This window comes from Sarcophilus harrisii, chromosome 3 (assembly GCF_902635505.1).
Source record: "Sarcophilus harrisii chromosome 3, mSarHar1.11, whole genome shotgun sequence".
NCBI classification, from domain to species: domain Eukaryota; kingdom Metazoa; phylum Chordata; class Mammalia; order Dasyuromorphia; family Dasyuridae; genus Sarcophilus; species Sarcophilus harrisii.
This window is the reverse complement of record NC_045428.1, coordinates 194585404-194611331: the sequence shown is the minus strand read 5'-3', so window position 1 is coordinate 194611331 and position 25928 is coordinate 194585404. Positions and strand designations below refer to the sequence as shown.

The window sequence follows — 25928 nt, the reverse complement described above, 5'->3', positions numbered from 1 at the left end:
TATTAGATTGCTTGTTGTCTTGAGTAGGGGGAGGGAGGGAGAAAAATTTGGATTGCAAAGTTTTACAGAAGTAAATGTTGAAAACTATACTATTGAAAAAATATTGCTGCTATTGTATCCAATATTCTCTTGGTTCTGTTCATTTCACTCTTCATTATTTCATGCAAGTTTTTCCATGTTTTTCTAAGACCATTGAGCTCATCATTTCTTATATAACAGTAATAATTCATCATAATCATATAACACAACTTGTTTAGTCATTTCCCAATTGAAGGGCATCTCTGCAATTTCCAGTTCTTTTTTTTTTTTTTAATGTGATTCTGATTTTAAGATATGTATAAATAATAGGCACTAAAGTTATTATAAAAACCTTCCCAGAACTTTGTTTTTCCAAGCCTACCTATAGTGTCTTCATATGATTTTTTATAAATAAACACTTGTTAATAAGCAAAATGAGTTGATCATGAATCTTCAAAATAACAAACACCACTGTATTACATGCTTTCCAACAGAGTATGCTTTGCTGCATAAGAGTCATGATATGTTGAAAGTCAGGAGACCTGGATTTGAGTCCTTGTTTTCTATTCCTTTCTACCTCTATGTCTTTTAAGGAAGAAATATAACTTTCCTTACCTTTAGTTTCTTTATCTATAGAATGAGAATATTGGGGTCCTTCTAAATATAAACCCTGTGGTCCTTATTCCCTTTACCTTGTTTTAGGTGTTTTGGTTGTCTCCTCACATGGGGATATTAACAATCTCCATTTCATGAAAGAGACAGCAAGAGCCTTACCTAGACTAAGAATTCATAGTTGCTAAGCTCAGAGTTTATGAAAACCTGTGAAAACTATGCTAACTCCTTAGAAACCTGTTCCTCTCCCCCCCCCCCAATATGTTGATAATTGTATTTCAATATAATTAGTTTCCTTCCTAATCCTAGGCACCTTATTTTATGCATTTGACAATAAAATTTTGAAAAGGGATCCAGACCACCAGATTGTCAAAGAGGTCCATGACATGGATAAAAAGGTTAACAATATCCTAGAATGTAAACATACACAATTATTTTCAAGGCTATTGTCATTTAAACATTTGTAGAATGCCACATTATACTAAGTCTGCCATGCTGAGGATTCCAGGTCTCTTGGTTCTGCCCATGTTAATTGATAATGTCAATTGATAACTCTTTCGTCTATAATAGCAACAAAATACCATTCATGAGTAATGCAAAGAGCATTCCTTTTTGGATTGGCAAATACATACATGTGATGTTTTTATAACAGCAGTCTCACTGCTGCTTGTAAAGAGACAATAAAATAAATCTAGCAAAACTATTTAGTGAGTCTTAAAGGATCCTGGATAACTCGTCAGTCTAGTCCCTCTTAACCAACAAATGATGATTTTTGTCCTGATGTTTATAACATAGCATCTAAAAATAAACTACAATGCCTTTACTTTGACATTTCACTTTAAGACTTTTTTTATGCAGTCATAAGGCATCTATGGCCAATTTAACTGGAGATGTTGTGGGGTTTATTCATCCATCAATCATAGAAAAATGGGTCTATCAAGTTATTTCATTCTGGTTAATATATAAGGAATTATTAATTTGACCAGGTCTGCAAATGAAATGACTAAGTAATACATTTTTTTTTAGATTAAGGAAAAATTAAATGAAAAGAGTTACGTGAAAAACTGTCACTGATATTAGAATGTCCAAAAAAGCTAGTTTTGTGCTTAGTTGTACAATGGGGTAGGAAAATTGCTGTTCTCTGAAATTTCAAGTAATTAAACACATAGCAATTTTCTGAGGCAAAGATATTCTTGGATATAGTCTATCTGTTGTGATTGAAAATTAAAGGAAGACTCACTTGTTAATGAATGCAGCATTGGTTTGTGGTAATTTTTCTCTTCTCACTCTAGAATCTGTATGGTTTTATGCTGGGTTTTGAACATTACTATACTACTATACATCATACATTCTTGAAGAGGACCAGTGACTTCAAGAGGGTGATGTCTTGACTTGCAAGGGAATTGGATTTAAGTGACATAGGGCAGTGCAAAGTCATCAGCCTCATTCTCTCCTCCAGGGTCATCTGAGTCCAGTGGCAAGACATAATTCAAGACTGGAGATGATCTCAGCTTCAGTGGGAGATATTGGTCTTTTTAAACTCAGGTCTTCCCCAGGTCTCAGTTTGTGTGAAGCAATATCCCTTCAGTGATTTAAGGGTAGGTAAGAAATGAAGTTTAATTTGCCTATTAAAAAAACAAAAACAAAGTGAGAGGGGAAGATGCTCAGGGTTTCTGGCTAAAACAGAAACAAGTGCTATTTACTCTCACTTTAAGCCATCAAGATCCAAACAATTACTAAGTAAGGCTTGGGCAGGGACTTATTATTGGCCAATCAGACCCTCACTGATACCAAATCTATGAAGAAAGTGCTGGTCATACAAAAAAATGTACATATAGAAGGTATAGAGTTTGTTTTTAAAGTCTCAAATATGAATAACCACCAAAAAAAAGCAGTGGCGAAGGAATTAATGACAAAGATGATGCAAACTCCCAAGGAGTCACTGGGAAGAACTACTTAGAAACATGCAAGCTTTTTTTTTTTTTTTTTTAGCATGAATAAACTGAATGTTGAAGTGAAACCTAAGCAAAAATTTGCTATTGATGGTCAAAAATACTCTGGCCTTTTTTCCTGTGAATTGAACCAGGGGTAAATACACCTGCTACCTCATGTGAAGTAGATGAATGATTTATTATAAAAGCTATTTACAAGGGCCTGATCATAGAAATTTTTTTCTATCTTTTCTTTTTGACCATCAATAGCAAATTTTTAATTATTTCATTTTTGTAACACAGAGAAAAGTTATAATATTCTCCTTGTCAAACAAAACCTTAAGGCATAAATGTAGACACCCATTTAGGTATGGTTATCAGATCTTTCAGATGAGATATATAGATAAAAAGTCATGACTTCTGAAGAGGGATTATAATTTGAGCATACAGTTTAAGATATAGAAACAAAACTGACCAGCAGTTGGCTATAGATCTCCCTTAGCTGATACCCCCTTCCCCTTTTGCTATGTTGTAACCAGCCTTGGATTTCTGTACCCTTGTGTTCTTAGTGGAGATACTGGTTCAATCATTAAGTTTTGTCCTATTTTTCATGAACCAATTGTCCGTAGAGTTTTCTTGGCAAAAATATTACAGAGCTTTGCTATTTCCTTTGCCAGCTTTATGCAGGCAGGGCTTAAATGACTTATCGAGGGCCATATAGCTAATAAATGTTTGAGATCAGATTGGAATTCTTTTTTATTTTTTTACTCCAGACCCAGTGCTCTATCCATTATGGTACCTAAGTTGTTCCAGGGATACTGGTTGCCCACTTTCAATTTCTTGGAACTGATTTAAACAATAACCAAATACTAGATTATCACAACTAAAGGAGTATTCTGTAAATACTCTGCTTTTCCCTTTATTTAGAAAAGTTTTAATTTAAAGCTTTGCTTGCTGCATTATGTACCTATGTTCTATGCTTTCAAGTATATAAAATTTCAACATGATTTTATTTATTTCTCATGGGTAGATTACAAATATGTCATTTTTCATTCTGTGTTCTTTAATCCAGATACCTGTTTTCTCCCACCCTTACACACGTAGGTAGACTTGGACATCTGAGTCATTTTTCTCACTCAATTTTGCTTAGGTTTCATTTCAACATTCATTTTATTCATGCTAAAAAAAAAATGCTTGCAGGTTTCTAAGTAGTTCTTCCCAGTGACTCCTTGTGAGTTTGCCTTATCTTTGTCATTAATTCCTTCGCCACTGCTTTTTTTGGTGGTTATTCATATCTGAGACTTTAAAAACAAACTCTATACCTTCTATGTGTACATTTTTTGTAAGACCAGCACTTTCTTCATAGATTTGGTATCAGTGAGGGTCTGAATGGCCAATAATAAGTCCCTGCCCAAGCCTCACTTAGTAATTGTTTGGATTTTGATGGCTTAAAATGAGAGTAAATAGCACTTGTTTCTGTTTTAGCCAGAAACCCTGAGCATCTTCCCCTCCCACTTTGTTTTTTTTTTTTTTTTTAACAGGCAAACTAAACTTCATTTCTTACCTACCCTTAAATTACTGAAGGGATATTGCTTTACACAAACTGAGAACTGGGGAAGACCTGAGTTTAAAAAGACCAATATCTCCCACTGAAGCTGAGATCATCTCCAGTCATCTTGAATTATGTCTTGCCACTGGACTCAGATGACCCTGGAGGAGAGAATGAGGCTGATGACTTTTCACTGCCCTATGTCACTTAAAATCCAATTCCCTTGCAAGTCAAGACATCACCCTCTTGAAGTCATTGGTCCTCTTCAAGAATGAAGGATAAACAATAGTCAGTGAGGGTAAAGACTTGCTCAGCTGTGAAATATGCTTAATTCCTCTCTATTAAGCTGTGGTGAAGTATCACCAAGCTAAGCCAGGCCAGGGCAACTAATATTTACTAAGCATTTAGCTGCACACTATGATTGACTAACATCCCATTGGAAGTACAAATATGTGCTCTATTGGCAAAGGATATATTCATATTTATAAATTAAGTACTTTTTTCACAATAACTTAGTGAAATAAGTGATGCTATCTCCAAGTTATAAGTATGGAAATGAACTCAGAGAAATTGTGTAGATATGGGTAGTAAATGATAGAGCCAGGACTCCAAGCCATGGTTTTCTTAACCTTAGTATAGTAGTCATTCCATTATGTAAATGCATGAACATACAGACTGTACTAAATACTCTATTTTATTACCTATTTAATATGTGTATAATACAATAAGGGCTGGTGTTGCAAATCTCATAGTCTAACATCTAGAAGGACATTTTTCATGCTTCATCATTTCAGTAATAATTGATATGCATAATTGTGATGACCGCGTATTTTAAAATTAGCCAGAGTCAGGAATTCAGGTTAAGGGAAAATCTTCAATCTTTATTCTCAGTAGAGGTGAAGGGGGGATCACGATAGCAATGTGAGCAGCTGCAACAGGAAGCCAGCCAGCCAGCCAGCAGTCTCTCCCAGCCTCTCTTCCTGTCTCTCTGCCTCCACGCACCAAAATCGTCATTTCCTATACAACACATCAGAACTTGCACAAAGTGTGGGTGGGGGTCATTCTTTCTCCAAGCATATATATTAATAGAGTATGGTCCAATTACTATTTAGCCTCATGTGCTTGGGACCTCAGTGCATCAACTTGAGGTTCAGCCCATTACACATAATAATGACCCCACGTCACTGCAAAGTCTTGAAATGGCTTCTAAATCATGCAAGAAAGATTAAAAGTACAGTTTAATGCCAATAATTCTTTGAAAACTGGTTATCCATAGGCAGAGTATTCCAAAGTTTCCATGTGGTTTTGTGCTGTACACTGTACATGGAAAATACATTAATCAAAAACCTCAATCTCCAGTATGATTGAATAATAGCATTTACTTAAAAGGACACTCTATTTCATTATTATAAACTAATAAGAAGTATGCTAACATAGGTTAGGTATTTATAATTTATGAACCCAATAGTCACAGGAAAACTGTAGTCCCTATACATAATACAAGCAGCTAAGTATCACAGTGGAAAGAGTGCTGGACTTGGAGTCAAGAAGTCTTAAGTTCAAATTCAGTCTCATGATCTTACTAGATGTGTGACTTTGGGCAAGTTACTTAACCTTATTTGCCTCAGTTTCCTCACCTGTAAAATGAGCTGGAGAAAGAAATGGCAAACCACCCTATTTCCCAAGAAAATCTCAAATGGGGTCACAAAAAGTCAAACATGACTGAAATGATTGAATAATAATACTTAGGAAGAAGACAAACTCCTCTGTAATTTAACTGAAGGAAAGCCCCATAATTTTACAAAGATAAATATGTGTCATATAGTAAATATCACAGAACATGAACAAATTGTAAATGGTCTCATATTCTATGATATGTGATCACTCTTCTTTGAAGAATTTAATCCAGTAGCATTTGTGTATGACTACATTGGCATAGTGACAACATTTGTTGTTATGCTACTAAAATCATGTAAATCTGCTACTTTGAAAATAATGGCAGCTGCTGAAAATCTATCACTTTGTGTAGAAGTAAACAACTAGAGTCTAAAATGAGCAGCCTGAAATGGATGTGTAATAAAGTTATAATTTAAATTCTGTTTTCCAAATAAAAAATACAAACTTTTTATCAGTCCTCTGTTATGAGCCAGAACTTGAAACAAGGTGTTGACTCACTGGAGTTGATGGAAACAAGGCTTGTGTGCTTAGGGTTTATACCTTTGGGAGAATTCACACCTTTGAGAGTTCACACATTGGCTCACACATTGGAGTTCACAAGTTGGGAGATATCCAATTTTACACCTCCCACAATCCCACTCTCTCAGAGGAGGAGTCAACCTTTGGGTTCACACCTTTAAGAGATCATATATAAGAAGCTCTCAGTCTCAGCAAGGATCAGTTGAAGAGATTCAAAGCCAGAAGTCAGTTAGTTGGGAGATTGAGAAGCCAGGAGTGGGACTTGAGCTAAAGGCAAAGGACTAGCAACAAGAGCTCTCAGAACCAAAGAAAGCTAATTGGGATACTTTGGAAGAGACAATAAAAGATTTGAACTTTTATCAGGTGGCTGGGTTTGAGGTGATTATTACTTTGAACTGAAACTAAGGTTGCCTCCAGAAACCTCCCCAAGAAACCTGCTCCCAGAGAACGATCATATATTATACGAAAAAAGAACACCACAGTCCTTTAGTACATATCCCTTTATGAGTTCCCAGAAATAAATGAGTTTCTTGGACAATTTTTAACCTTGGGGTATGTGGATTTTTTACCAAATAAACCTATATTTGTCTTGCATATACATAGGGGGATGTATGAATATAAGTATAAGGGTGTGCCAACCTATATATATAGAGGTATGTGTACATACATCTAATATGTTCATACATGTATGTATATACATATGTGTGTGTAATAGAACATTTCACTGTGCAGACTCAGTATCAGTAATACTTCTTAAATTTCTATATGATAAGTATATGCATATGTGTAGAGCAAAGGCCTTAGAATTAGAAAAACCAGAATTTAAATCCATATAATTTCTAATTTTTTTAACCTCTCTGAGCCTCAATTTTCTCACTTTTTAAACAGGGACGATCATAAAATGCAGCTACCATACAGAAATATTGTGAAGATGAAATTAAATAACATGTATAAAGTGCTTTGCAATTCTTAAAGTGCCAAATATTTATATGTCTTCAGTGTGGCATTGTATTAGAATGAGCTGGTCTTGGAACCAAAAATATAAAAGTCAAATTCTGATTCTGACACAAGCTGGCTATATGATATTGGGCATATCAATTAATTTCTCAGTAAAGATGCCAACCTGCATTGGTAGAAGAAGTTTCCTCATTTAAGGTGTTTCCTATACTAGTGAAATCACAGATTCAGTACTTGTCCTATTTAAATTAAATGTAAATTCATACCTAGTAAAATAATTGTGTACAAGGGACATAATAAAAATTTTTTTTTCAATATTATTTTATTTTTCCAAATACATCTAAAGATAGTTTTCAACATTCTTTTTTTGGTAAGACTTTGCGGTCTAAATTTTTTTTTCCCCTCTCTCCCCAAGACAGCAAGCAATCCGATATAGATTAAATATGTGCAGTCCATTTAAACACATTTCCATGTTTGTTATATTGTGCAAGAAAAATCAGACCAAAAGAGAAAAAACCCACAAGAAAGAAAAAAAAAAAACTAAAAAGGTGAAAACTCTGTGCTCCAATCCACACTGTCTCCATAATTCTCGTTTTTAATGTGATTGAAATTTTCCTTGCAAAGTCTAGAAGATGATAATAATTTATTCGAATATCAAAAAACAACATGTCCTTAGTGAAAAACAAAGTAATGGCAATGAATTTGGTTAACCATCAACATTGTAAAAACAAAGTGGATGAAAATTGAATATTGCCAAGATTATGGCATGCAAAAGAATTGGAAGCTTATTGAGGTAGTCCGTAAATATGTGTGCCTTAGTCATGTGTTACATTTATTTTTTTATTATTTTATTTTATTTTATTTATTATAATAACTTTTTATTAACAGAACCCATGCCAGGGTAATTTTTTTTACAACATTGTCCCTTGCACTCACTTCTGTTCCAACTTTTCCCTTCCCTTCTTCCACCCCCTCCCCTAGATGGCAAGCAGTCCTATATATGTTGAATATATCGCAGTGTATCCTAGATACAATATATGTGTGCAGAACCAGACAATTCTCTTATTGCACAGGGAGAATTGGATTCAGAAGTTAAAAATAAGCCAGGAAGAAAAACAAAAATGCAAACAGTTTACATTCATTTCCCAGTATTCTTTCTTTGGGTGTAGCTGCTTCTGTTCATCATTGATCAATTGAAACTGAATTAGGTCTCTTTGTCAAAGAAATCCACTTCCATCAGATTACATCTTCATACAGTATCGTTGTTGAAGTATATAATGATCTCCTGCTTCTGCTCATTTCACTCAGCATCAGTTCATGTAAGTCTCTCCAAGCCTCTCTGTAGTCATCCTGCTGGTCATTTCTTACAGAACAATAATATTCCATAACATTCATATACCACAATTTACCCAACCATTCTCCAATTGATGGACATCCATTCATTTTCCAGTTTCTAGCCACTACAAACAGGGCTGCCACAAACATTTTGGCCATGTGTTACATTTAGATAATGAAGTAGGCCTGGAATTTGCTAAGTGGGAGAAATCAGATTAGATTACATTTGGGAAAATGCATGGTGTTTTCAGTTTCCCAGATTGTCTGCTATTGTGAAAGCCCTTCTCTTTTAGCATTAATATTTTTCAATAATACTATGGGATCATAGTATGGGATGGGATGCCACCATCTCAGAAGAATGACACTTGTGTTTGAAGTAACAACATAACATAAGCAAAGCTAAAAATAATACAACTTTGATAATAAATTATAAAACGTTATCAATAATATTTGAGAAAGGAACTGGTAGGTCCATCTAGGTATTTTTAAATGATTAAGAAAGGCAGACAAAGTGTTTCCTGCTTAAATAGGTGTTAATTTAGTTCAAGTCAGATCTAACTATTCTAAGGGTTTTTAAGTGGATCTTAAATGGCTTCCTAAATTATGTTCACATGAGGTGATTGATGCCAGTTCCAATGGTCTTGGGATGAAGAAAGCCATCTACATCCAGAGAGAGGACAGTGGGAACTGAATGTGGTTCACAATATAGCATTTTCACTTCTTTTGTTGTTGTTTGCTTGCATTTTGTTTTCTTATTCATTTTCTTTCCTTTTTGATCTGATTTTTCTTGCACAGCAAGAGAATTATATAAATGTGTATTGGATTTAACATACATTTTAACATGTTTAACATATATTGGATTGCTTGCCATCTAGGGGAGAGGGTGAGAGGAAGGAGGGGAAAATCTGAAACACAAGGCTATGCAAATGTTAATGTTGAAAAATTATCCATGCATATGTTTTGAAAATAAAATGCTTTTAAAAAAATTACATTCAAACCCATTTGGCCACTTACAGATAGACATACCATTTTTGTATAGTAATTGAGCAATGTTTTTATCCACTTTATAACTGACATTCACATAGCACTTTAACGTTTTCAAAATACTTTACCTATACTTCATCATTTGAACCTGATGAAGATTTTCTAATATAGGAACTTAATTTTACAGGTAAAAATCACAGGCATTATTATCTCCATTTCACAGAAAAGGAAAGTGTAGCCCAGAGATAGTAAGTGATTTATTTGCCCATATTCACACAAGTAAGTGTGATTTTGCTGAACATTTTTCCCTGATTTTGATTCATTGTGATAAGCTTTGGCTTAGAGGGAAACAGAAGAATTTTTTTTGGAAATGAAGGTGATGTAAAAACAAAAAAAAAATCAATATAATTTAAAGAGCATGAGAGTTATAGATTTAAAATATTTACTTTTGTTACTCCAAACGCAGGCAGTTCCATATACAAAGAACAGAGAAGATTACCCATGAAACTGCAAATCTCCATTTTGTACAGCTTACTTTTTATAAAAAGTTATAACAAATGCTTCATAGTTTCAAAAATATCTTGGTTGTTTCTCCTGACTTTTCCTCTGTTTGGTTTTGTTTTATTTTTTGGTGGGGGGAAAGCACTAGGGGGAAAAAACTTTTTAATAGCCCTCTTTTCTTTTTTTCCTCCTGTTTTGTAATCAATACAATTAGTTTCAGTTTCCCTTCTAAGAGGTACATAGAGATGGTCCCAAAATTTTTAGTGTAGTCTTGAGCTTTAATAGCTTTGTGTATACACACACATACACAATTATGTGTGTTGGTTGTCTACCCTAACAATATAAGCTTCTTGAAAGCAGGGATTCCTTTATTATTGTATTTCTATCCCCAGCTCCCAATAGATATTTCATTAAGACTGGTTGATTGATTGATACCTCAAAAAATTCTTATTAGAGGTCAAAGGAAGAATTCTATTAACTACCAATCATTCTGCTAAAAAAGGGGAATGAATAATTAACTAGAAAAGCATTTTAATTTCATAAGCACTGAGGAAACAAAACTACCCTCTTTATTGCCAATTTAGTCATAGAATTAGTTTATAATTCTAATCGACTATAAGAAATGAAAGCTCTGTGATTCATATGCTGTTTAACTTGCTATATCTTCCTACCCTTAGAGCATTAATATAATAACAGTCCTGATGCCAGCAGTTTTAATGAAACAGATGGGAACTTTTACAAAGTGATGCTCCTAAGAGGGTTTATATTTAATGAGTGATTCTTTTGGTTATAGAGATAAACTTTGAACTGTAATAATACTTTCATGTTTGGTTTATAACAGAACCAAACCCCATGTCATGGGGCTCTTTCTTATAGGAGACTTGAAATCAAGTGGCTTTTGTGTATTCACTTGAGGAAAAATATCAACTGATGTTGAATAAGAAAACAACGCTAACACTAAAGTACTGTAGTATTATATAACTATATAGACCAATCTGATAACAACAACAACTGATATTTATAGATATTTATGATTTATAAAGTCTTCACAAATATTATCTCTTTTTATCTTCACAACATCCAATGTAGATAGGTACCAATATGAGCCTTAATTTATAGATGAGGAAACTGAGTGACATAGAAGTCAAATTATTTACCCAGATCATATTGCTGCCAAGTGTCTGACGTCAGACTTGAACTTGGGTCTTTTTGACTACTGACTCTGTACTACTGGTAGTACACTGTACTACCAAACTGACTAACAGTATGAAACTGTGATTTATTATTTTAGAGTTTATTGCTATCTAGATATCCCCTGGGTCTTTCCTTCTCCAAAAGCAACTGTCCATTCTGACAAAGAATTGTTTAAAAAAGAAAAAAGAAATATATATATATATATATATATATATATATATATACATGTACAGATAGATAGATAGATAGATAGATACCTATAAATATATGTGATAAATACATAGGTGTGTGTCATTATGCAATCTCCCATACCTATGATTCTTCCCCTCTCCCTAATGCCAAGGAGTGAGGGGAGGTGACTTTTCTTTTTTAATCTTTATAATTTTACCACTTTGATTCTCAATTGTTTTCTGGTAATTGTTTTTCTATTTATAGTGTGTGATCATTGTATAGATTGTTTTTCTGGATTTATTTACTAATGAATAGATACTTTGTATCTATTCATAAAAGTTCTTGCAAACCTCTTTGGTTTCTGTTGTTGTTGTTATATGGCATATGCCTTTGGGAACTTACACAATTCTTTTAATGATCCCTTCTTGGGTCATTGTTTTTCAGTTTATCTTGGCAAAGAGTGATTGGCCATTTCCTTCTCTAGATCATTTTACAAACGAGAAAACTGAGGTAAACAGGGTTAAGTGACTTGCCCAGGTTCAAGTAAATCTCTGAGGTCAGAGTTGAACTTGAGCTGTATCCACTGCCCTGTATAGCTGCCCTTCTTAATTAACAGTGACTTAGCAAAAGCAAACAACCTTGCCATACTCTCTCTATTCCTAGTGCTTGTCTGTAATGTGTTTCAGCCTGCTCATTTCTACCATGTACTTCTCCATTGCCCTTTAGGTGATCCTTAACTTCAATATTTTGGTTACAATAGCATTTCATGACTCATAGCTATCCACATCACCACAACACTGGCATTAAAAAAAGACTGGCCTTTGTTTCAGGAAGAAGCTTTGGGTTATGAAAGGAACTGAGCAAATTCCCAAAAGCAAATCCAATAACTTGTCCTGAAACAGCACACTTGGGGATTCCACAGAGAAAACCAGGATATGGTTTAATGCAAAGGGAGAAAGGAGGAATGAGAGTGAAGATATGTGAGTGAAGATTGAATGTACTTTCCTAACACTGGGTAATGGAAAAATCTTAGATTTGTTACCCCACCTTCCAAAGCTATCTCTATGATTCATGACAAAAGCAACTTTAAGGCTTTTCAGTAAAGAATCTTTGAATATCTTTGAGACTGTCCAGTTCAAACCCTTTAATTTAGAAAAATGAAAAATGACCTCAGAGAACTTAAATTTCTCACCTAAGGTCATACTCCTAGCTACTTGAAGAGCTGGAGTAAAAAAAACCTAGGTATTTCCACTTTTCCATATTATCTTTCTAAATCTCTTAGTATTATTTTTAAACATGAGCGAGTTTTATGTTTGCTGCCATGAAATCTTAATAATCAAGTGATAAAATGTTTAATAACACCTAATATGATAATAAATTTGTGATCTCATCAATCTGGCAATTATTTCCTCCATGCTACTCACCCATACATGCCTAGCCTATTCTGCTTGAATCTTGTCCACATTTTCACATAAATTCTTCACTAAATGTCCATTCAATATGCTTAGAGTCCCCTTCTTGGCTTCCCTTGACATTGTAGGGGTACCAATAGAACACACAGACCACCTCCAAGTATCCTTTGCTCTGGCTCCATGATTGAGTCATCTTTTCCTTTTAAAATCTATGTTGATTTCTCCTATGTAGTTCCTCATTTTAAAAATATGACAGTTTTCTCAGTGTCATCCCATACATTCATTGTTCTTTGTCCTGTGGATAATCTTCAGCTTTAATATTTTGGACACTATAGTTCTAGGGTTAGTGACAATTGGATGGTAAAAAGAAAATTCATATCAGGGAGATGGTAGGGATTGTTGGGTGGTACAATGGATAAAGCACTTCTCCAGCTTATCTTACATATAAGGAAACCGAGACAAACAGGACTAAATGACTTGTCCAGGTTCACTTAATGATTAAGTTTCTGAGGCCATATTTCTGAGCCTTCTTGACTCTAGACTCAGCATATCCATTGTACCCTTAGGTGTCCCATATTACAGATAATGAACATAAAACCCAGAGAGACTGTCACCTGCTCATGATCACTCAGCTAGTAAGACAATAAGGCAAGATTCTAAACCAATTCTTCCCAAGTTCATTCCTCTGTTGAAAACACCAAAGTCGCCAAAGTGACTTAGATCCTCCTGGACTATAAATTCCCTGAAAACTGAGAGTGTCGTGTTTCATCCCAGTATCACGTGTTTCATCCTTGTTTTATCCCCAATATGCTATATATTTATTATATATGTATAATAATATATATTTAATAGTTATTTGATACATGTTGGTTGAAGTTGAATCTCTTTCTAAAATAAATGTTTATTAAATGGAAGTCAAGACCAGATCAAGCTAAAGATCAGAATGAGTTTGTCTCTGTTTGAGAAACATTATATTCAGGAAATGTCTGTCCTAGGACACTTCTACTAAGTGGCACCTCTAGCCTCAGTATTTTCCTTGAGTTCCCTTTCAGTCTCTTTGAATAGCTAAGTCTTTTAGGGTACCATTTAGATAGAACAGGCTTTCTTAACTTGGAACATACTGAGAACCTCAAGGCATTTATAAACTTCATTTTTTAGCATATTGACAAATATGTTTCAATATAATCAATTTCCTTTATAATCCTATATATTTTTTTCATTTAAAAACATTCTGAGAATGGGTCAACAGGCTCTACCTTAATTCTTAGGAGTTTCCTTATCAGAAGTTCCTAATATCAATGACACTACACAGCCTATCCCTTCCTAAGGCACACCAATTTTATTCTTATCACTCTAAAACCGATTCCAGGAGGGAGGAAAGGGGGTATTCAACATCCCTAGCTTCTCACATGCTAGTCAATACAAGGTACAACCACCACTGGAGACACTGAAGGAGTGACTCAAATAAAAGTAAAGCACCCTTCTTGAAAGGAATTGTTGTAGGACTGGTCTCTGATAATTTTGGCCTTTCCCCATCCCTCTTTTCCTTTGCAGATGCTTCTTTGTTGTCTGTGTGGATTTCTTGACTCCAGAAAAATTAAACTGAAGCCAGGAATTGTCTGGCTAATACAGCTAGCCCTTCAGCTGCTCTTCATTTTCTTCAATGTGTATTCCTGAATTGCTCCATTGCTTACACTCAAAGAAAGCTATAGCAGTGCCAGTGGACCTTAGGGATCTCCCTACATCATACTGATGTGAAGCTGGCTGTTAAAACAGAGCATACCACAGAGAAAGGGGCCTAATAGATAAACTGCATGTTATTCAATAAGAAGTCTTTTAAAAAAAATTTTTACGGATGCCTTTTGTTTTTACATTACAGTAATTTTCCAGCTATTTTTACCTCCCAAGCCATCAATCTACTCTCATCTATTTGAACTTTAATAAGCAACAATGAAAAAAAAATCCAGTTATATAAAACTACCAAATATATTGAACAAGCTAGGGTAGTTGTGTATAACACTTTACTTCTTTATTTCCCATCTTTCTAATGAAAATAGGAAAGAGTGTTTCATTATCTATTCTCTGAAATAAAGCTTGGTCAGTATTATACAAGTGTTTAAATTCTGACTTTTATTTAGTGATTTAAAAAGGAAATTGCATCATTATAGTCATGGTGTATGATTGTTCTGGTTTTGCTTAATCCACTCTGCATGAGTTCGCACAAATACTTCTATTTTTGCTTGAATTCTTTATATTCATAATTTCTTATAATGTAATAGGAGTACATTTATATATACACTACAATATGTTCAGCCATTCTCTAGTTAATAGACACCTACTTTGTTTTAGATTTTATAACCACATAAAATGTTGCTATGAATATTTTGGCATTGACAGGCATTTTTTTTTCTCTTATTATGATGCCCTTGGACTTAATTTAAAAGTAGTGACTTAAAGAGAATAAACAGTTTAAGAACTTTGCCCATAATTCCAAATAGTTTTCTAGAATAGTTGGGCCAATTCACAAGCCCACCAACAAACACATCCATATACCTCTCTTCCCATACCTCTTCATCACTGACTATTTTTGTCTTTTACAATCTTTGCCAAATTTGATAGGTAAAATTTTGATAGGTAAGACTTTAGAGTTATTTTAACTTGTAGGAAGGAAGGAAGGAAACATTTATAAAATACCTACTATGTGCCAGTTATGATGCTAACTAAATACTTTACAAATGTCTCATTTGATTCTCAAAACTCTGAGAAATAGTTACTATTATTATAATATCCATTTTACAGTCAAAGAAACTAAGGCAAACAGGTTAAGTGACTTGACTAGGATCACCCAGTTTGTAAGAATCTGAGGTGGAATTTGAATTCAAGTCTTGCTGACTCTAGAATGTTTTTCCTTTTTTTTCCAGGATGTTACTCACAGCATGAGAATCTGTCCCACTAATTCAGAACAGAAGACAGCACACTATGCCATCCCTTCACAATCATTTTGAAAGTGTTTATGTTTTAGTTTTGTAAGAAAAAAAAAACAAAAAGCATGAACAAGACTTGTATATCTGCCCATGAGCATGTTTTAAAATAACTCTGATTATTTCATTAATCATCTTTATTTCTGACTAAATATGAATCTTTTGATTGCTACAATCTTGAGGCTTTTTTTTCTTATAATTAAAAAGAAGATTCAGTAGAGATCCCCTGTCATATTACTGAACTACCTATTTATGTTTAATATTTCCAAGTTATGAAATAAAATATACAAGCTATAGATATGATATTTTTCTTGTAAATGTCTTTCTGGAGTAGCTTCCTCATTTTCTAGTTAGGGAATCTCATTTTATGAGATGGGGTCAGATTCTAAGATAAACCACATTGAAGACTATTTGGTGATGGTTTTTCTAAAACTTTAATAAGCAAAAGTCATAACTAACTATTATGGATAGATTCTAAAGAACATTTCCTGATTACTTCTAATTCCTTGTATGTGAAACACACAATAGAGAGTGAGTTGCATTTGACATTTGCAAAATTTGGGGAAGCCACATCTCTGGAGATATTTAAAATTAGATTGTTCCCACTGAATGTACTACCAGGCACCATTTTATAAAAACTCCTGAGGGGATGGACAAGATGACCTAATAGATTTCTATTTCTATGAATTTTTGTTTCTGTGGATCTGTGATGAGTTGAGATTTTTCTTTTTCTATTTCATGAGCATAAAAACAGCAATGCTTCGGAAGGGTTAAGACCTAAGTGTAGATAATAAGGTATGTATACCACAGCAATGGTTTGGGCTTGCCATCTGTCAAAGAAGCAAGCTCCATAGGGATTTGGAGTTGGGAGTATGAGTAGTATTGATGGCTGACACTATTTTTACTCAAATGAGAAGCACTTGAACTAAAAAGGTTACCCTCTTCAGGAATTGCTCCTTCCCAATTCTACAATATTTAATAATCAAGCTATTACACTATGACAGAATCACAAAGCTATACTGCTATGGAGCTAAATGTTCCAACATTAAATACTATTGTTCCAAATAATGCTACCACATAAGCATCCTATTTCATCAGGCATCCTATTTCAAACCAGATTTTCTAGGTTGCAGCTGCCTGATGGATAAAGTTTGGAAGATTAGCCACACCCACTAAATGTGGCATCACCAGAGTGTCTGAAAGTGCTTACTTGCCACATTGTCCCTCAATCTCTCCTTTTCTGAAATTTCTGAAATGTAAATGTCCTTCCATGGTTGTTACTATTTAAATTTAGCCTTGGAGATAGGATGGTTTAGTGATGAAAGATGGATTTAAAGTCAGAGGATGTAGGTTCAATTATTTGCTCATATACTCACTACTATGTGATCTTGGGTAAGTCACAGTTAACTCATCTTGAAAATTATGAGATTGAACTAGATGACTTTGAATGTTGCTTCCAATTCCAATTATATGATTCTATGGTCATTTCACCAATGAAATTTTAGTGAGGGAAAATCACCCCATTCATTTTAACTTGTAGTATGAGATTTTATTAGCTTTTATTATTAATATTATTATTAACTAAATTATAAACTCTCAGAGGACAAGGATTATGCCTTATTCTTTTTAATAAATATAGTTGTTGTTCTTCAATTCTATCTGGCTATTCATGACCTATTTGGGGTTTTCTTATTTTGCCATTTGCTTCTCCAGCTCATTTTACAAGATGAGGAAACAGAATTAAGTGACTTCCTCAGGATCACACAACTATTAAGTGTCTGAGGCTAGCTTTGAACTCAGGTCTTCCTGATTCTAGACCTGGTACTCTTAAATACTAAGCCACGTAGCTATCTCCTAGCTGAGCAGAGATCCTGGTACAAATTTCTTCATTTTCTTTTCCAATTCCAATTCCAATTCATTTCCAATAAGTTAGGGTTTAGTTATCGGGTTTTTTTTTTTTTTTTATGAATCCCTTTCATTTTTATTAATTTTCTTGTTATTAGTTAGAACACAGATCTATGATTTCATTAGTTTAGGAAACTTCCCTATCCAATGTAAATCATATTTATTCTGCAAAATATAATCAAATTTGCCTGGGGCACTGACAAGCTAACTTGCAAACAGTCCATATGCATGGGTTGGGGTTTAAACCCCATATTCTGCTCCCTTTGAGGCTGGCTTATTATGCATCTTGTGGTGATGTTTTCCTCTTCAAATATTCTCAAGGAAGTCCTTCTGAGCCTCACAACTACCCTGAGGGATAGGAGTAGCCATTTTTATTGGATTTGAAGAATGAGGAAATTAAATTTCAACAAGTCAGTCCCCATCTTGATTAGAATCATGGTCTCCTAATTATTGCCATTGTGTTTTCCTCCACATAATTATCCTAAGAGAACTTCTGCTTTTCTAACAACATAGGAGAGACCCCAGGAAAAGCTGCTTGATAATTTTGCCTTTGTGTCTGCTGCTACCCCAGCCCCCAAAAGTTACATTATAGGTTTAAATGAAAACATACTCATTTCTTTACTTTCCAGGAGAATTTGTAACCGCCACTAGCCACCACAATGAAAAACCCACAGGAAGAAACTTTTCAAACATGGCTGTGTTGTGGCTCTCTGAGTGGTTTTAGTTTCTTGAATATTTATTAGATTCACTTAAAAGGAATTCATTGTCCTGCAGCATTGGAGGATGCCATTGAACTCTGTGGACCAAAGTCCCCATTCAAGAATCTACTATTCCTTAGGATGCTTTTAAAAAATCTCTAATCACTTTATGGGAGCCATTTTGGAAACTAAACTATTTTCCAACCTATACTTATCTCTAGGTTGACATCTGCATAGTTGGAGAGTGTATCTAATTGGATACAAGGACAAATCCATGGACTCATGTATCTATGCTTGTAACACTAACACCACAGACTTTTAGTACATATCCCGGAGAAGGAAGAACATGGCACCTTGAGGTAGATGCCTCATGTATATCTCACAAATTTTGGAATTCAGGTGTTGCTGCTTTTTAATAGAATGCGATTTATTCCATGGACCATGAAGGTTCTTTTAAAATGGATATGTGTATTGAGAGGCAGTGTAGCAATTTATGCTAACCTCAAAACCAGGGAGTTCTGACTTGGATTCAAGTTTGCCTCTGGATTGTTGGATGCATTTAGTCCTTTCAGTGTTCTAGGCAGCCTTCTTATGATTATAAATTGTAGAGAATGTGCCAAAATGCACAGTTAGTGTTAGTTTCTTTACCCATGAGTTCCTTTTACACTGGTCTAGTGTAATGGTATGACCCAGTGGAAAAGAATTCTCAATTTGGTGAGAAAGCACCTAGTTATAGATCCTCTTTCTGTACCTTTCTACTTGTATTTCTATGGGCAAGTAATTTAATACCTCTAATTCTCACTTTCCTCTTCTGTAAAATGAGAGCTTTGGAGCCTCTGAGGTTTTTTTCAGATTTATATCTTCTTTGGGAAGATATATTTTTATTATTGTTGAGTTGTTTCAGTTATGAGTCACTCTTCATTATCTCTTTTGGGGGTTTTCTTGGCAAAGATACTAGAGTGGTTTACCATTTCCCTGTGCTCATTTTACACATGAAGAAACTGAGGCAAATAGTGTTAAATAATTTGTCTAGGGTCACATAGCTAGTGAATGTCTGAGACTAGATTAGAACGCAAATCTTCCTGACTCCAGCCTTGAGATTTTGGCACGATGAATTATATAATTTATTCATGAATTTCAACCATTGGAATTGTCCCACTCCTACAGAATGCTTGCTGATCCATAGAAATGATATAACCTAAAATCCCCACAGTTCCCCATTTTGCTTAAGGTAAAGTTCAAACTTAAGAGATTGATGGGATTTTGGGGAGAGGGGGAAGATTGACTTCCTCAAACGCCCAACCAGTTATATTTAAAATAATATAAGCATGAATTTCTAGCCCTATCTCAATTTTCTAATTTGATGGTTGAGAGAGGGTATTATTATTTTTTTATTTTATATTTTATATTTTAAATTTTTCATTAATTCACATATCCATTCATATTCAAATCTAGCGTCATTCTTCAAGGTAGAAATACCATTCCATATCAAAATCTATCCTGTGTCCACCATTTTCACTTTTTAAGGTTTTTGCATTTTATTTTTGTAGTGCCAAATGTAACTTGTTAGTTAATTTTCTCCTAGTATACTTAGAACTTAGCTAAAACCTGACCTGGTGTTCATTGGTATTGTAATTGTTGTTTATTATCAATGAAGAGAAGAAATTTCATTGGAAAAGTAGGAACTCTAGGCTCTTTCTTTTCTCTCTTACTTCTCCAAATGACAATATGGTAGCACGCTGAGTAAATAAAGGAATATTAAGGATTCATTCAGTATATTTTTTACCACATGGACAGTTGTCTTGGTCACTACCAAGACACCCTACATTAGAGTGAGTCTTCTCAGTTCCTGTACTGAATGAAGGAGTAAATGGATAGTAGGAGGGGGGAATGGTTTTTCATAAAGTTCATAATAGGAAAACTCCAGTCACTTACAAAAAATATTTTCTAGGCACAAGGATTCTTAGCCTGGAACATATGAACTTATTATATATGTGTGTGCATACATTTATATATATATATATATATACATATATATATATACATGCTTATTATATATAATCATGCATATGTAAATATATATTTGATAAACTATTTCAGTATATGTTTCAGCATATTTCAGTATATATTTTGTTTTTTAACCTAATGCCTTTAATTTTGTTCATCTAAAAACATTATTCTGAGAAAGGGTAGCATATTGATTACCTTCTCATTGGGTGGGGAAGAGGTGGGAGACAGCGTGAAGATCTGGAACTTTAAAACATTGTTTTTAAAAATGTTAAAAAAAAAAAAATAGAGCAATTGGGTGTCAGGATGGATAAAGAGCTGGACCAGGAGTCAGGAAGACTAATTTTTATGAGTTCAAATTTGACTTCAGATAATTATTAGCTGTGTGACTCTGGGTGAGTCACTTAACTCTGATTGCTTCTAAAAAATGTTAAAAATAAAAGCAGAATGAAAGTTTAAGTTAGGCCTTTTGAGCTGGTTCCAATATACCCATGCAAATAAAATCCTTTGACTTGAGGAATGTCAGAGAAGTGGGGTTTGATGAAAGGATGCTTTTTTTCTTTTCTTCAGGTTTTAAACATGTAAATATAATCCAATGTGTTAATAAGGATAGAAACTTGGGGGAGAAGAAAAATAGATAAATATAATAGATAACTACACATAATATAAAAATCCCCTGGGTTGCATTCCAAAGTCATAAACTATTCTCTCAGTGTCTGGCAGAATCATAGGATTCCAGAGTAGCTGCTTGTAGAGTGCCCCTTCTCCTTCCCTGGGCTTGTTGTTCTAAATAGATTTGAGGTTTAAAGGGAACATATAGGGTCTGTCATTTTATACATGAAGTAACACAAGCCCAGAGAAATTAAATCAGCTAGCCAAAGTCACATAGATAATAAGTGTCAGAGTTTGAAGTGAAGCATTCTGATTCTAGAATTCCATATTATCAATGTATTTCATCTCTCTCTACTCTGAGATGACCTGGTAGGCCAAGGCAACAACCAGAAAAATTGATAATGAAGATTTCTTATTTATCAGTTAATTATGCCAAACAGGTTTCCTTTTGTTGTTTTTAAAAATAAATTCCAAAGGATTATTACCAAAATATAACCAAATATATCGCCATCCCTGGAGTCAGGAAGATGTGAGTTCAAATGTGACCTCAGACACTTGCTAGCTATATGACCCTAAGTAAGTCACTTAACCTTGTTTGTCTCAGTTTCCCTATCTGTAAAATGAGCATCTGTAAAAGAGATGCTTCAGTATCTTTGTCAAGAAAACATCAAATGGGGTCATGAAGACTCAGATATGACTGAAACGACTAAATAAAAACAAAATTTACCAAACAGTAATGACTACCTCCAAAGACATTGTATTCAACTACACAAGGGACCTGTTAGTCTACAGCCTTTCCACTCAGCCTTCTCTGTTTATTTTTCATAATATTTAGCTAAGGTAATAGTAGGGGTCTGGCAGGTTAGTGCTAATCCTAAATCTAGACTAAATGAAGACCATCCCCCTACCTGAACTTGCAGGGTTTTTATTCTCTGTGTGTGTGTGTGTGTGTGTGTGTCTCTGTCTCTTTCTCTCTCCTAGCCTCTTTTCCCCTCTCCTCCTAAAGTTCAGAGGACTCCTAAAGGTATTTAGCAGTAGCCTTTAGTATATCTATGAAAACTCTCTGTGTCCCCTTAAACAACTGATCAAAGCCAAAGTGTCATCCAAAGCCTCCTGGCAATCCTCATACAGAATATAGGAAAATTTGCTATGTTTTTTTTTTTTTTTTTCCCTATAGGAAATAGAGAGCTTTCTTAGGTTAATTTTTCTCCCCTTACTAGTTTTTCTTTCAAGTTTGGTTTAAATAAGTTCACTGGGTTTGGCTTTGTTTTTTAACCACTATGAAAACTATTCTACAGTGAAAACAAGCAAATCCAGGATTGTTTGGGGAGTATGACTTTTGAAAAAAGTCATTTTTGAAAAAAATATATTCTTGGTGGATTAAAATCAGACACAATAGATGAAACTATCAGCTTTACTTTAATCATGATTGATTCTTACAAGGCAGGAAACTTTTTTAGTTCAGGGTTTCAAAGAGAGAGCATTCAGAATTGGAGTTTAGACCTCACCTCTTTAATTTCTGAATGAATGAGATATGATATTATCCTATTGGTCCCCAGGCCACTCCCTGTAGAAGTCCTAAGTGTCTGATAGTCTTTTTTTTTTTTTTTTTTTTTTTTTTTATAACATTAGACTTCTAAAAGAAGTTTCAAACAACTGGATTTTGGTGTTCTAAATTGTTTAATTTAAGTTAATTAAAATGTATTTAAGAGAATGGCTTCAGGTTTTTGGTGTAGTTTTAGGCTCTGCTTCAGTCTTTTCTTCATTGAGTGCAATTCTCCTCCTTGCACAGAATCACTGAATTTCAGAGTTGGGGATCTATCCTAAGCCATAGCTGGGAAAATGTTTCCTCTGAGTTGGTGCTCTTTGGATCATTGTCCTCTCTTCAGTTCTCCTCAAGTAGGAATTCATCAGAGAGCTCCTCATTTTCTTATATCACTCTTGCTTCCATGTTCCATTGTTTTAGTTCTGTTCAATTCTTCTCTCTGAAAGAGATACTAGATTGGTTGGCAATTTCCTTCTCCAACTCATTTTACAGATGAGGAAACTGAGATAAATCAGGTTACATGACTTGCCATGGGTATCACAACTAGTAAGTATCTAAAGCGGGGGTCCTCAAACTTTTTAAATAGGGGGCCAGTTCACTGTCCCTCAGACTGTTGGAGGGCAGGACTATAGTAAAAACAAAAACTTTGTTTTGTGGGTCTTTAAATAAACTTCATAGCCCTGGGTGAGGGAGATAAACGTCCTCAGCTGCTGCTTCTGGCCTGTGGGCCATAGTTTGAGGACCCCTGAAAAGGCTCAGCACTCTATCCATTGTATCCACCTAGCTGCACTTGCTCTCACTCCTAAAGCCAACATTCACTCTACTGCTCATAGTATATTGCTGCAGTTACTCCTTTTATTAAATGAAAATGCCTGAAATGATGTCTTTCATGCAAGCCACTATAACTTGGATCCAATAAAACCCCCTTCATTCCTCTTTCCTTCCTTAGGGTTGTGGTTCTTTTGTTTGGTACTAGTTACATCACTCATGGCTCTGGAAGAGCAAATACAGGTAGGGGCAGAGCCTTTGTTGTCCTTGATTTTAGTTACCTAAGAGTTCTGCCTACCCTTTGTATCCTTGGATAAACAATAAATGCAGTTTTGTCTAGAGCTGAGGATTAGTAATAGAATCTCCAGAGACTGGGCTGATTTCTAATGGTTGCTCTGCTAGGCTATACCCAGAATTTGAGCTAAGCCTTTGTTCTCTGGAGAAATCCCTGCTCAATATATTGGCTGACTCACTTATGCTTCCTCTGGGGACTTTGGTTTAGGGGCCCAGGGTGGGACTTCTACTGGTTTTCCTTTCTTTCTTTTTTTTTTTTTTAATGGGAGTATTTTATTTCTCAAACTCTTAAAAATCATTTGCATGGTTGTATTTAGTTGTCTGCTGAGAAAATTATACCAATTCTGGGGCTTTTTTTCAGAGTTACCCTGAACATAAACATCAAATTGACAGTTGAATGCCATATGTCAGATGTGTTGCTCCACCATACACTGCCATTTTGTACCTATGCCAGATATCGTGCTATCTTAAAAGTCTATCAGAGAAGTGAAATATAAGCGTATCTCTCTCCCTTCTTTACAGAAGTGGGAGAATATGGGTATAGAGTTTTACATATGGTTTCAAACTTAATGTAATATTTTCACTGAACTTATTTCTTCCTATTCTGTTTCCTTTATTATAAGGGATGGGCCTGGAGAAGAACCAGAGCAGAAGGAAATATCTGTTATTATTGTTCAGTTGTTTCCTACTCTTTGTGATCACATGGACCACATCGTCCATGGGATTTTCTTAACAAAAATACTAGAGAGGCTTGCTTTTTTCTTCTGCAATGGGTTAAGGCAAACAGAGATTAAATGACTTGTCTAGGATCACACAGCTATTAAATGTCTGAAGTCATATTTGAATTTCCTGACTCCAAGCCCAGAGCTCTCTCTGAGCCTGCAACATGTAGCTGCCTCTAAGAGGAAATAGAGGTAACATAAAACAAAAGATATCAGTATATTTTTAAAAGAATGTCACTGAGTATGTGGTTGGGTATGTTTATTTCCAGGAGACCACTAAAGGGATAAAATCTGGAAGTTTCGAGTGCCTACTTTCCATTATTACAATCTCAGTTTCTGTTTCTGTTTCTCATTTTCTCTCTCCCTATCTTTCCCCCTTTTACTTCCTTCTCTTTCTTGTCCCTTTTCCTCTTTTCTTTTCCTTTATTTTTCTCATCTTGTTCCTCCCCTCTTTCTGCTCCCATTTTTCTCCTTCCTTCTTTCTTTTCCCTCTCTCCTTTTTATTCCCTTTATTCTCTTTCCACCCCCAGCCTAGTTCCTTCTTGCCCTCTTTGATTTCTTAATTCTCCCTCAAAGTTCACTTTCAACTCATGCTGATTTCTGTCTTTTAATGTTCCTTCCTGCCAGGTAAAAGGGACTTAGGGTAGGTATAGTTCTGAATCACAAGCTATACAATAGCACTTAGCATTTTCCATCTTCAAAGTGCCTTTTCAATGCAGGCTAATTAATCCTAATGGTTCGCCCAGAATGACACAGAAGTACTTGGGAGACAAGCTAAGATGGAATTTGATAGAGTCCAAGGTGGATTTTGGCACCAGAAACTCCTGATAATTGATCTAGCGCTTAAACTGTTATGATTTACTTCTCTCATGTTCTTTCCTCTCACTTTATTTACCTTTCTCTCCCTGCTTCAATTTCTCCACTCTCCTGGCTACTTCTCTCTGATTTTTGTTACTCTCACCCTCTCTCTTTGGTGTATATGATACTGTCCAGAGATTCACCCAATCTCCATCTTAATATTTTTTAACCAGCTTCAGGAACAGGCTTTTTGTTTCTTAAGCACAGCAGAAGGCTGATGGTCACAGCCTGATGTTTTCAAATTGTCAACTACTTAGGGTTGCTTGTCAAAATAGGGTGCTATGTAAGCTGAAATGATCTAATTTTTGTATTATCCTTCCTGCTACAAGTTGAGTTATTTAATTAGAGCCTACAATATTTTCTAGGAAAAATGCTTTGAACAGAAGTTTGGGAAATGATGTCACTATTTTCTGCTTTATAGATGAAGGCTGCATGAAAGAGGGGAGAAGAGGGGGGGAAGAGCAAAAAGAGGATGAATACATGAAGGAAGGAGAAATAAGGGACAGGGAGTTATAGTATTGTGCGATCATTGGATGCTTCCAATGTATAAATGGATTTAACAGTTTTAATTTGGCTTTATATTTGGCTATATTGTAAGTGTCTCTCTGATGTCTCTGAAGCCATGGTCAAAAAGGGAAAACTGAATAATCATTTTCCTTGGGTTGAGATGGGAGTGA

The 25928-nt window shown here is 34.8% G+C and overlaps 1 protein-coding gene and 1 long non-coding RNA gene across 3 annotated transcripts in view; one reads left to right on the top strand and one right to left on the bottom strand.

The window, feature by feature from the left end:
- NHS (NHS actin remodeling regulator) overlaps positions 1-25928 on the top strand; it is a 449010-nt gene that overhangs the window by 168006 nt on the left and 255076 nt on the right. The window lies entirely within an intron of this gene.
- Positions 22659-25928, bottom strand: part of LOC116422304 — a 44998-nt gene continuing 41728 nt past the window's right edge. The window contains exon 2 of the long non-coding RNA XR_004232891.1: positions 22659-23048. This is a non-coding gene — a long non-coding RNA (uncharacterized LOC116422304). The remainder of the gene's footprint in view (positions 23049-25928) is intronic.